The sequence below is a fragment of the Chinchilla lanigera genome, unplaced genomic scaffold (assembly GCF_000276665.1).
Source record: "Chinchilla lanigera isolate Chin_1 unplaced genomic scaffold, ChiLan1.0 scaffold00081, whole genome shotgun sequence".
Lineage (NCBI taxonomy): Eukaryota > Metazoa > Chordata > Mammalia > Rodentia > Chinchillidae > Chinchilla > Chinchilla lanigera.
In genome coordinates this window covers 7,573,335-7,582,111 of record NW_004955482.1, presented here as the reverse complement: position 1 = coordinate 7,582,111, position 8,777 = coordinate 7,573,335, and the positions used below count along the sequence as shown (strand labels likewise).

The window sequence follows — 8,777 nt, the reverse complement described above, 5'->3', positions numbered from 1 at the left end:
ATGTGTACGCTTCTTTGATCTCTTCCTCTTTCCCTGAATTCTTTCCATATTGAGGATTGAACTTGGGGCCTCCACACTGAGGTACATCGCCAGTTTTTTGTTTTGTTTTTATTTTTTAATTTTTTTTTTTTTTTTTTTCTGAAACAGGGTCTCATGTAATACAGGCTATCCTTGAACACTTAGGTAGCCCAGGCTGACCTTGAGCTCACGGTAATCCTCCTGCCTTCCCAAGAGCTGGGAACCTGTTTTAATTTCAAAACAGCTAAGTTGCTACATTTTCTGGGCTGGGTTTGAACTTACATCATCTCACAGAGGGCAAAGATTACAGGTGTGTACTTCCACCCCTAGCTGTCCTTCCCTAATTCTTAAAGAGTGCAATGTCGTATTTCATTGTCACAGGTGTGTCAGATGTGTATTATTTTCTCAAAATTTGCTAAAAGTCACTCGAAAAGTACTTTGTTCCTTTGCAAACTGGCTTCCTTTGTGGGGAAAGTCAATCAGTGAGGGATGGGCACAGGTGTGCTGGGCTGTACTCCTTGTCGCTAGCCCCCCATCCTAAGGCGCTTGGCCTGCTCTGCTGCTCTGTTGATGAGGGAAGTTAGAACTCATAGCCTCCTGCTCCCTGTGGGATGAATGCTTAATACTGCCCTGAACATTGTGAATTATAGTCACTTCTGGGGTTTCAAAAGGCTGTAAGGTTTAAGTTGGACTGCCCTCTTGAGGTTTACCAGCCTTAAGAGTGTAGTAGCTAGATGAAAATTACTCCCAAGAATATAAACATGTAGTACTGGTTGAGAGCAAAGTCAATCTGGTTTTAGGACATAAGATCCTTTGGGGAGAATGAAATCATACAAAGTTACTGTGACACTTCTTTATCTCTGTGCCACAGAGCTACAGGCTGAGTTCTAAGTGGCACCTACTTTTTGTTTGTAGTCCTCTTTTGATGTGCTGAGCATTTACTGCATACAGAATGCCACTGTAGGTTTTCATCAGAGGTGGTGCCCAGGATCACACCCAGGGCTTTGTGCGTGCAAGGCCAGAGTTCTACCACTGAGCCACATCCCTAGCCCCTTCAGATTTTTAAAAATAGGAAAAATGAAGTTGAAGCTATTTAAGTAGTGTGATGTTTTAAGTTCTTTTAAGTCATTTTCTTAAGCATTTCTGGTCATAGGATTACACTATCGTCATAAAACATGTTAACTGACCTTATGTGGCTTAATAGTCTGATATATAGTTGAAACCTATCCGTTCATTTCTCTGGTTTGGAATCCACAGATGAGGCTTGGCCATGTCTAGCTGTAATGGACAGTACAAGGCTAACACTCTTCGTTCTTCAAGACCTTAAGCCTAGATACTTCTCTAGTCACACACATAAATACAGAACACAGACTGAGGAGAAATTGAATGTAGAGCCAGGAGGAAGTTGCTGGATTTGGGTGAAGGGAAACGAAGCAAAACCATCTGGCTTCCATTGTAGGCTGGGTGGGTATTTGAAAGGGAAAGCTTGCTGGGAAGTAAAGGTTTAAAATCAACTGGTAAACGAGAGTGAGGTTAGTGTCACACCCAAGAAGAGCAAAAGTACCATTGGACAAGTGGCTTGAGAAAGAGTAGTTTGGGCAATTTGTAGACAAAGCATGAGACCTGAAGTAGACCCAGAGACCAGTGTCTTGATCCAAGTATCACATGAAATTAGGAGCAGAAAGCTGGAAGTCTGTATGAGGACAGAGAAGGAATGTTTTGTTTGTGTTTGGGTATATGGAAAAATTAAAGCAAGCTTCTTCAAAAAGGAAATTAAACTCTGAAGTGCTATCTGCCAATTTCCTCATCTCTAGAGAAATACCCAGGGGTCATTTAGCCTTATGGATCAGTAAGTTCGCAGGGACTTTTGGGGAGGTTGGGGGCTCCAGTTCTGCAAAGCAGATGTGTAGTCTTAGGTCCACATCAGCCTAGAGTGTGACATTCCGCCTCTCCAACTTTGGTTTCTTTACCTGCAATATAGGGTAGTCGTCACCCTGTGGCCTGCGTTCCGCAGTGGCCTGTTGCATTGAAAGCTCTGAAAGGTTTGCCATCACGGATACAGGGACTAGAACACTTAACTGGTCTATTGAGAGGAGTAACCCACAAAACCACCAATGCTTGGCTCTATGTAATAAGCATTCCACAAACACTAGCTAGTAAAAGACACCCAAGAATGTTTCTGAGATACAAACTACGACAACACAAAGGCACCCAAGTTACATGAAGAAAACCTTGTCCATATGAGTGTGAGAGCTTCAGAGGAATGGGAAAGAAGACACACTCTGAAGGCCAAACAGAAACTGTTTAAGATGCCTCAAATATGCCTGATTAGTGACCGATCACCAAGATTGCTGCGGTCCCATCTGATCAGCATGACAGCATCAGTAGCTTGTACAGGCTTGGCATTTGGCTGTGTTGCAGATACCTGAATTTCAACTACAGGTAAGCATTTTAGTGTGAGAATTACTATAAGATTGTCAGCTATGTGAAGTATGCAGGTTATTGTTAGGCAGCTCAGTTAAGTAAATTTTGTAATCAAGAAATGCAATAGTATCACCCATTATCTAGGTGATTCTGAGAACTGTTGAACTAACGTTTGTAAGAACCTAAAGGTACAGGACACAAAGTACTGGAAATGAATCTGTAACAATCTCATTGCTTCTAAAAATGTTGAGAAAGATCTTGTATCCCACAAAGCATTTTAAAGTCTGGGAACTGAAGAGGAAGACAAGCCATCTTGCCATGGGGATGGAACACATTACCATCCCAGGGCCAGGCAGTAAACTTGCTCTTCCATCAATGTGATCACAAATGAATGCCCTTAGTACTGAAAATACCTGGGTATAACAAGAGCAATAAAGCCACTGGTGGTGTCAAACTGGCAAATTCTAACAATTCTGATAGTTAATTTGTAGCAAATTGTGCCAGTTTCATATTCATTTTTCTATCCCAGACAACCAATTCTCTGACACTAAGCTGTGACCAAGTGCAGTACTTAGTTTATTTGTGCCGGGCATTGAACGCAGGGCCTTAGCACTGAGGCACATTCCTAGCCAAGTACTAACTCTGAAACCCAATTAGCTAAGATGTATATGATGCAATGTAGAAACGACTCCAACTTGCCATGTTAAAATGCATATTCTTTCTTTTCTAGCCATCCAATTAGCACAGTAGCAAATCCTGTGTATCCCAGCGAGGACCAGCCCACTCACCAGTTGTTCAGGGCTGGTGAACAAGGGAACAGTAAACCAGTCATTATGTTCTTGGACAGACTGGCCGCTTGACCTTTCCAGCGAAGTCCTGACAAGTTAGGTAGGTGTGGCAGAGAGCAAGTGGGATAAAGGGCATTTCTACTGAGGCTAGCTAAAGTTAATTTGCCATCTGCTGAGGATTTGCACATCCGTGGTTCCATGAGCTGGCGTCGGATTGTGTACCTGTTACCAAAATGAAATTGCTACTCTACAAACACCACGTAGCATCCTTAGGTTCCATGCTAACCCTCTAGATTAAGAGAGCTGGACTTGACAGCTCAAGACCAAGATAATCCCCTTGTCAGATAATCCCCTGACCACTACCCCTGCCTGGTGTAGTGGTAAGGTGCGAGGGTCCAGTGTGGCTGGGGTAGGCTGAATTGAGTTTGTGGCATGGTTGAGATTGGCTTCAGATCTGTTCCATTGTGTGGCCCTTGAGTGTGTCTTATGACAGTGAATGAAGGACAAGAACAGTAGGCAACCTAAAATTGGCTGAAGTGCAAATTGCTAACTTAGGTACCTGTTTTGTTCACCGTAAGTGGCATATTTAGTCTACCAATAATCCTATTCATCAATATCACTCAGTTTATAACTTCGACCTCTGGGTTTTCATTTATAAACCTAAGGGGTGGAGAACAGTGATCTGCATTTTCTTTTCAACTCCAGAAAGCTGAGATTCCTTCCTCTAAGACAGCAGTAGTGAACCTTTCAGAGCTTTCAGCGATAACAGACAGCCCACTGTGGCCTAAGACAGCGCTGCCCCAACTGTTGGCTGGGTGAAGCCTTTCAAATAAAAGCTATAACCAAGCCCTCGTACTTAAAAATGAATGAAAGTAGAGCAGCTGGGGGCTGCTTTTCCCCACCAACATTCATACACATACCCCACTGCTCCAGGAGAAATACAGCCTGCTGTTTCTGGCCTGCATTTGTAGGCCAGCGTTGTAGGATGGCAGTTTACTTTTCTAATGGTGACTTCCTAACTCTGCTGTCTTGTTCAAGATCCAAGTCAGTGCTGCATGAGTGATAGAATAGATCAGGAAGACATTCTGCAGACCTGATAAACATCCTTAAGAGACAGGATTTCACTTGGAAGGGTTTCTGTGCAATTGTTATTGCCGTGTGTGTGTGTGTGTGTGTGTGTCTAAGATGTATTTTGTACGTTATATGTATGTATTTTTTGTGCCGGGAATCAAACTCACAACCTCATGCTTGCCAGATAGGCGCTGTACCACTGAGCTGTATCCCGGCTGTATAGTTTTTCATCCACCACGCCCACCCCCTGGTTACAAAATAGAGTATTACTGGTATCTTAGGAGCCTCTGTATATATCTCCTCAATTACATCTCCTTCTGTCGGGTTAATATCACCTTGAGTTGCAATAATTCCCTTGTTTTTTTTATTATGCGTGTAACATGAAACATATCATTAAGTTTTGCTATTTTTTGAACTTTGCAGAAGGAACTATATTGTGTGTATTGTTTTCTTGTATTTGTCTTGGAGTGGGGTCAGCCCACACCTCTCCCAGTTTCTGTGCAACATAATCAATGGATGGGCACGATGTTCTCCATTCACTTCTCTGAACAGAACAAGGAAAAGGCCAAATGAGTCCTCTTGGAGGCATTTTAATGCTTGGACTTGTTGGTTCCCTTTAACAGGATCTCCGCTGTTTCTCTTTCATCACAGGCCTGTCGGCCTTTGCTGTGTCTTCAGATTTTCCTTTCTCTTTAGTAGACGTGGTCTTTGCCTCTCAGAGCACCTCAGAAACTCCAAGAAGTGGAAAGAAGCCCCTGGGTGCTTCCTGTGCTGCGCCTGGCCGGCCTGCAGAGAGCACATGTGAGGCCTTGTGCCTCTCGGCTTCCTGGGCTCACCCTGTCCTGCCCGTCTCCCATTGTGTGGTTTCTAGGAGTGGGGAGGCGTGGTCCTTGCATTTTGTTTTGGAATCGGTCTGCTAACCTCTTTCAGGCCAGCCCTGTAGCTTTTTTTTTTTTTTAATAGATTTTGTATTTCACTCAGCATTTTATTTGTTTTAATCAAGAGGATCTCTCAGGGTCTTTCTCTGTACTTGAGTTGCTCCACATCTCTGACCTCATTTCTTTTGATACAGCTGAAGCCTTGGCATTGCACCTGTTGTTTTATGAATTCAAACAGACCTCCACTTAAACCCAGAGACTCTGGAATTCAGGTCTCTCTCATGTCTGACAGTTTCATCCTTTGATCCAGAATCCCACTTCAAATAGAAATTCTCTTTTACTTTATATTTACTTTTATATTTAAATTATTTGAAGCTGCCACCTGAAAATCCTTTTAAGATCAGAATTTGACAGAAAGTTGTGCAGTGGATGGGTATATTACCGTTGTTTTAAGGATCCCTATTGATGGGCTGTGCAGTTCTCCAAGAGTTCCTTGTACCACTTGGCTGCCACGTGGGATGGCAAAGCTTCTATAGCAAAAAGACACTGCCCTGACTTCCAGGGGTCCAAGAAAGTGAGCAGCGGGACTTGGCCACAAAGGCTCCTCAGCACCCATCTCCTGCTTCCTCAGCCAGCCTGGGGAGATTCGTGCAGTATATTATCCGTGAGTGCATCTGTGATCTTTTTCAGGGAAGGATTTATAGTTTCTTCAATTCTACATAATTAGTGAGGCTAAGTAGTAGTTTCAAATGAGTGAGTGGGCCTGCGTCCTACAGCTGAAAGGTAGCGGTTCTTGTAATTACTATTTTAATTCCAGAACGGGTTGCTGAAATAGATACAGTCTCAGGCCTAGAATATAATTTTTTTTTATTCTAGTGTTTTAAAATGGTATTTATGCACACTTGTTAGTAATTATCTCTCTCGTGGTTTCTTTGCCAAGAGTAACAGAGATCCTGTTGGTAATAACTTCAGTATTTATGCTGTCACACGTGTCCACTTTGATGAATAAACGAACAGTGGAACTATACCTCCTCCAGCTATAAGGGAATTTTCTGAGTTAAAAGTTTCTAAACAACATAGATGGCTAAGATTCCATTTAAGCTTTCAGATGCTTTAGGAGCCATTTTAAGGTTTTCTGCAGACTGTACTGCTCAAGCCAGCGCTGACATAAGCAGGACCCCCATTTTTTGGCTACAGATGGCCTTGAGCTGCACTAGCTCCTGTACTCCCAGAGCCAGTGTGGGAGCATCTGGAAGCTGATCTCCTGAGAGGCCGCCTTGGGCAGTGGGAGAGGCAGGCTTCGCAGCCCATGGCCCGGGTGGGAATCCTTACCCTGCCCCTTCGGGTCGTGTGGCCTGAAACAAGTTATTTACCTGCTCCATGCCTGGTGTTTCCCTTGGCTACAGCAGGGACAGCAGCGTTTCCATTGCCAGTTGCCATCGAATGGAGTGAGTGGAGACATGGAGAGAACTGAGATGCCAACAGTGACAGCTGTGCACACCTGTAATCCCAGCACTCGGGAGGCTGAGGCAGGAGGATCGTTGCAAGCTTGAGGCCAGCCTGAACTGCAAAGCGAGATCCTGTCTCAAAAAAGACCAAAAAAGAAGAAATGAAAAGAAATTCTGTTCTACAGAAATCCACAAGCCTTCCACAAATAACAGCCAACCAGGAAAGCAACTGCACATACAGGGTGCAGTCATTTACAAAGTAATTGATTTCTCAGCACTTTTTTTTTTTTTTTGGTTCCAGGAATCGAACTCAAGACCTTACACTTGCCAGGCAAATGCTTGTGCCACTTAGCTATATCCCTGGCCCCTTTTCAGCGTTTTTTAACCTTTTAGTTTTTGGGTAGGTGGAATAGTGTAAACAGTTCTATGCATGTGTGTCTTTTCAGTTTTATGGTGAATCTAAAACTACTCTTAAAAAAAAAATTCCAGCACTCTGAAATGCTGACCTCTGGACCACTGCCCAGGTGAAATTGTCCCGGTTCCTCCTGGTTTTCCTCCCCATTTAGGAATGTGCATCTTCTTTCATCTTTACTTTTCTTTCAACCAAATGATATTGAAACATTGCATTCATTACTTGGTCTTATAAACTTCCTATGCTAATACATTAGAGCAGTCCACTCATTCCTCCTGTCTCAGCCCCAATTCTCATCTTTCATCCAGCTTATTGAAAAAACATTGTATTCCCCTTAGTTGAAAATACAGAAGTGTGAAGCCAGGAACACAGGAAAAAAGCGCGTGGGAAATCCCTGCTGTGATGGGCACGGGGCTGTGGGAGCCGGCACACTGGGCTATCGGCCTGGAACACTTTCCAGTGAGCCACGTGCCGGCCCTGCCTCCCGCAGGGAGGTGTTCTTCACAGGACACAGAGGGGAGCAGTGCGGCCTCATTGTGCCAAAGGAGCAGCAGGGGGCACGTCCCCGAAACCTGGTGCCAGTTCCTTAGCTGCTACCCCATGGCCACGCACCTGGGGAGGCCTGTCCTGGTTTGAAATTGTTTCTCTACAGTAGCTAATGTTCGTACATCTGGTTAAATTTTTCCTTTTTCTGAAGATAAAAGTGGATATACAGTGAAAGATGCCTAATTCCCAGTCTCCTCCCCAGAGACAACTGATCGGTCTGTGTCCTTACTAGGATAAATGTTGATCCTACTTTCCTCAGACACTAATTACTGCATAGACCGCAACATCTTGATTTAGGTAAGTATATTAACCTATCCTGAATAATAAATCTTGAGGATCAGCCTGTATTTCATGTACATATTGCTGCCTTACTCTTTTTAAGGAAAGTGCAGTATTTTGTATGATTTTGTTGTGGGACACAAGGCCGGCTGCTTGCTGCACAATAGGTCACTTGCGCCAAGAGTCAAGGCGTTGAGGCAAGGAAGGCAACTATAGAAAAGGCAGCAAGACAAGCTGGAGGGGCTGGGGATTTAGCTCAGTGGCAAAAGCGCCTGCCTGGCAAGTGCAAGGTCGTGAGTTTGGTTCCCGGTACCGGAGAAAAACCAAAAAAAAAGAAAAAAAAGAAGCTGGAAGACTCTTACCCGAAGTCCTTCTTGCCAGGAAGCAAGGCAGTGGGGGTTCCCAGACCGTGGGTGCCTCACCCAGCACATGGGCCAGCGGAGCAATCTGACATACGTTGCCTAGTCATGAGGTGCTTTTCAGTTCTCTCCACATACAGTTCAAGGCCAGCCTGGGTTATATAGTAGTGAGTTCAAGGCCAGACTGAACTACATAGTGAGATCCTGTTTCAAAAAACAAAACAAAACAAACAAAAACAAAAAAGAAATACAGACTAAATTGAGCATGGTGGCATATGCCTTCAATCCCAGCACTTGGGAGGCTGAGGCAGGACGACTCCTGCAAATTCAAGCCCAGCCTGGGCTGCACAATAAGTTAAAGGTCAGCCTGGATTGTCCCAAGCCTATGACTTGGGACAGGCCACTGGGATAGAGGCCGATCACCAAACTCGCCATAATGAAAGAAAGCAAAGTTCTCCTGATTATGGTGGAAGATGGGGACAATTGAGGTTTGTTTTGCGGGTAGCTGGGCTCTGTTGGCTTTTGTCTTTGCAGTGCTCAGACTCGATCCCAGT

The 8,777-nt window shown here is 44.2% G+C and overlaps 1 long non-coding RNA gene across 1 annotated transcript; it reads left to right on the top strand.

Annotated features, from left to right (window-relative positions):
- Positions 1-197: 197 nt before the first annotated feature.
- Positions 198-8,418, top strand: LOC106146515. The gene is made up of 3 exons (XR_001230984.1): positions 198-2,460; positions 3,173-3,330; positions 6,586-8,418. It is a non-coding gene; the product is annotated as an uncharacterized LOC106146515 (long non-coding RNA).
- The last annotated feature ends 359 nt before the right edge of the window (positions 8,419-8,777 follow it).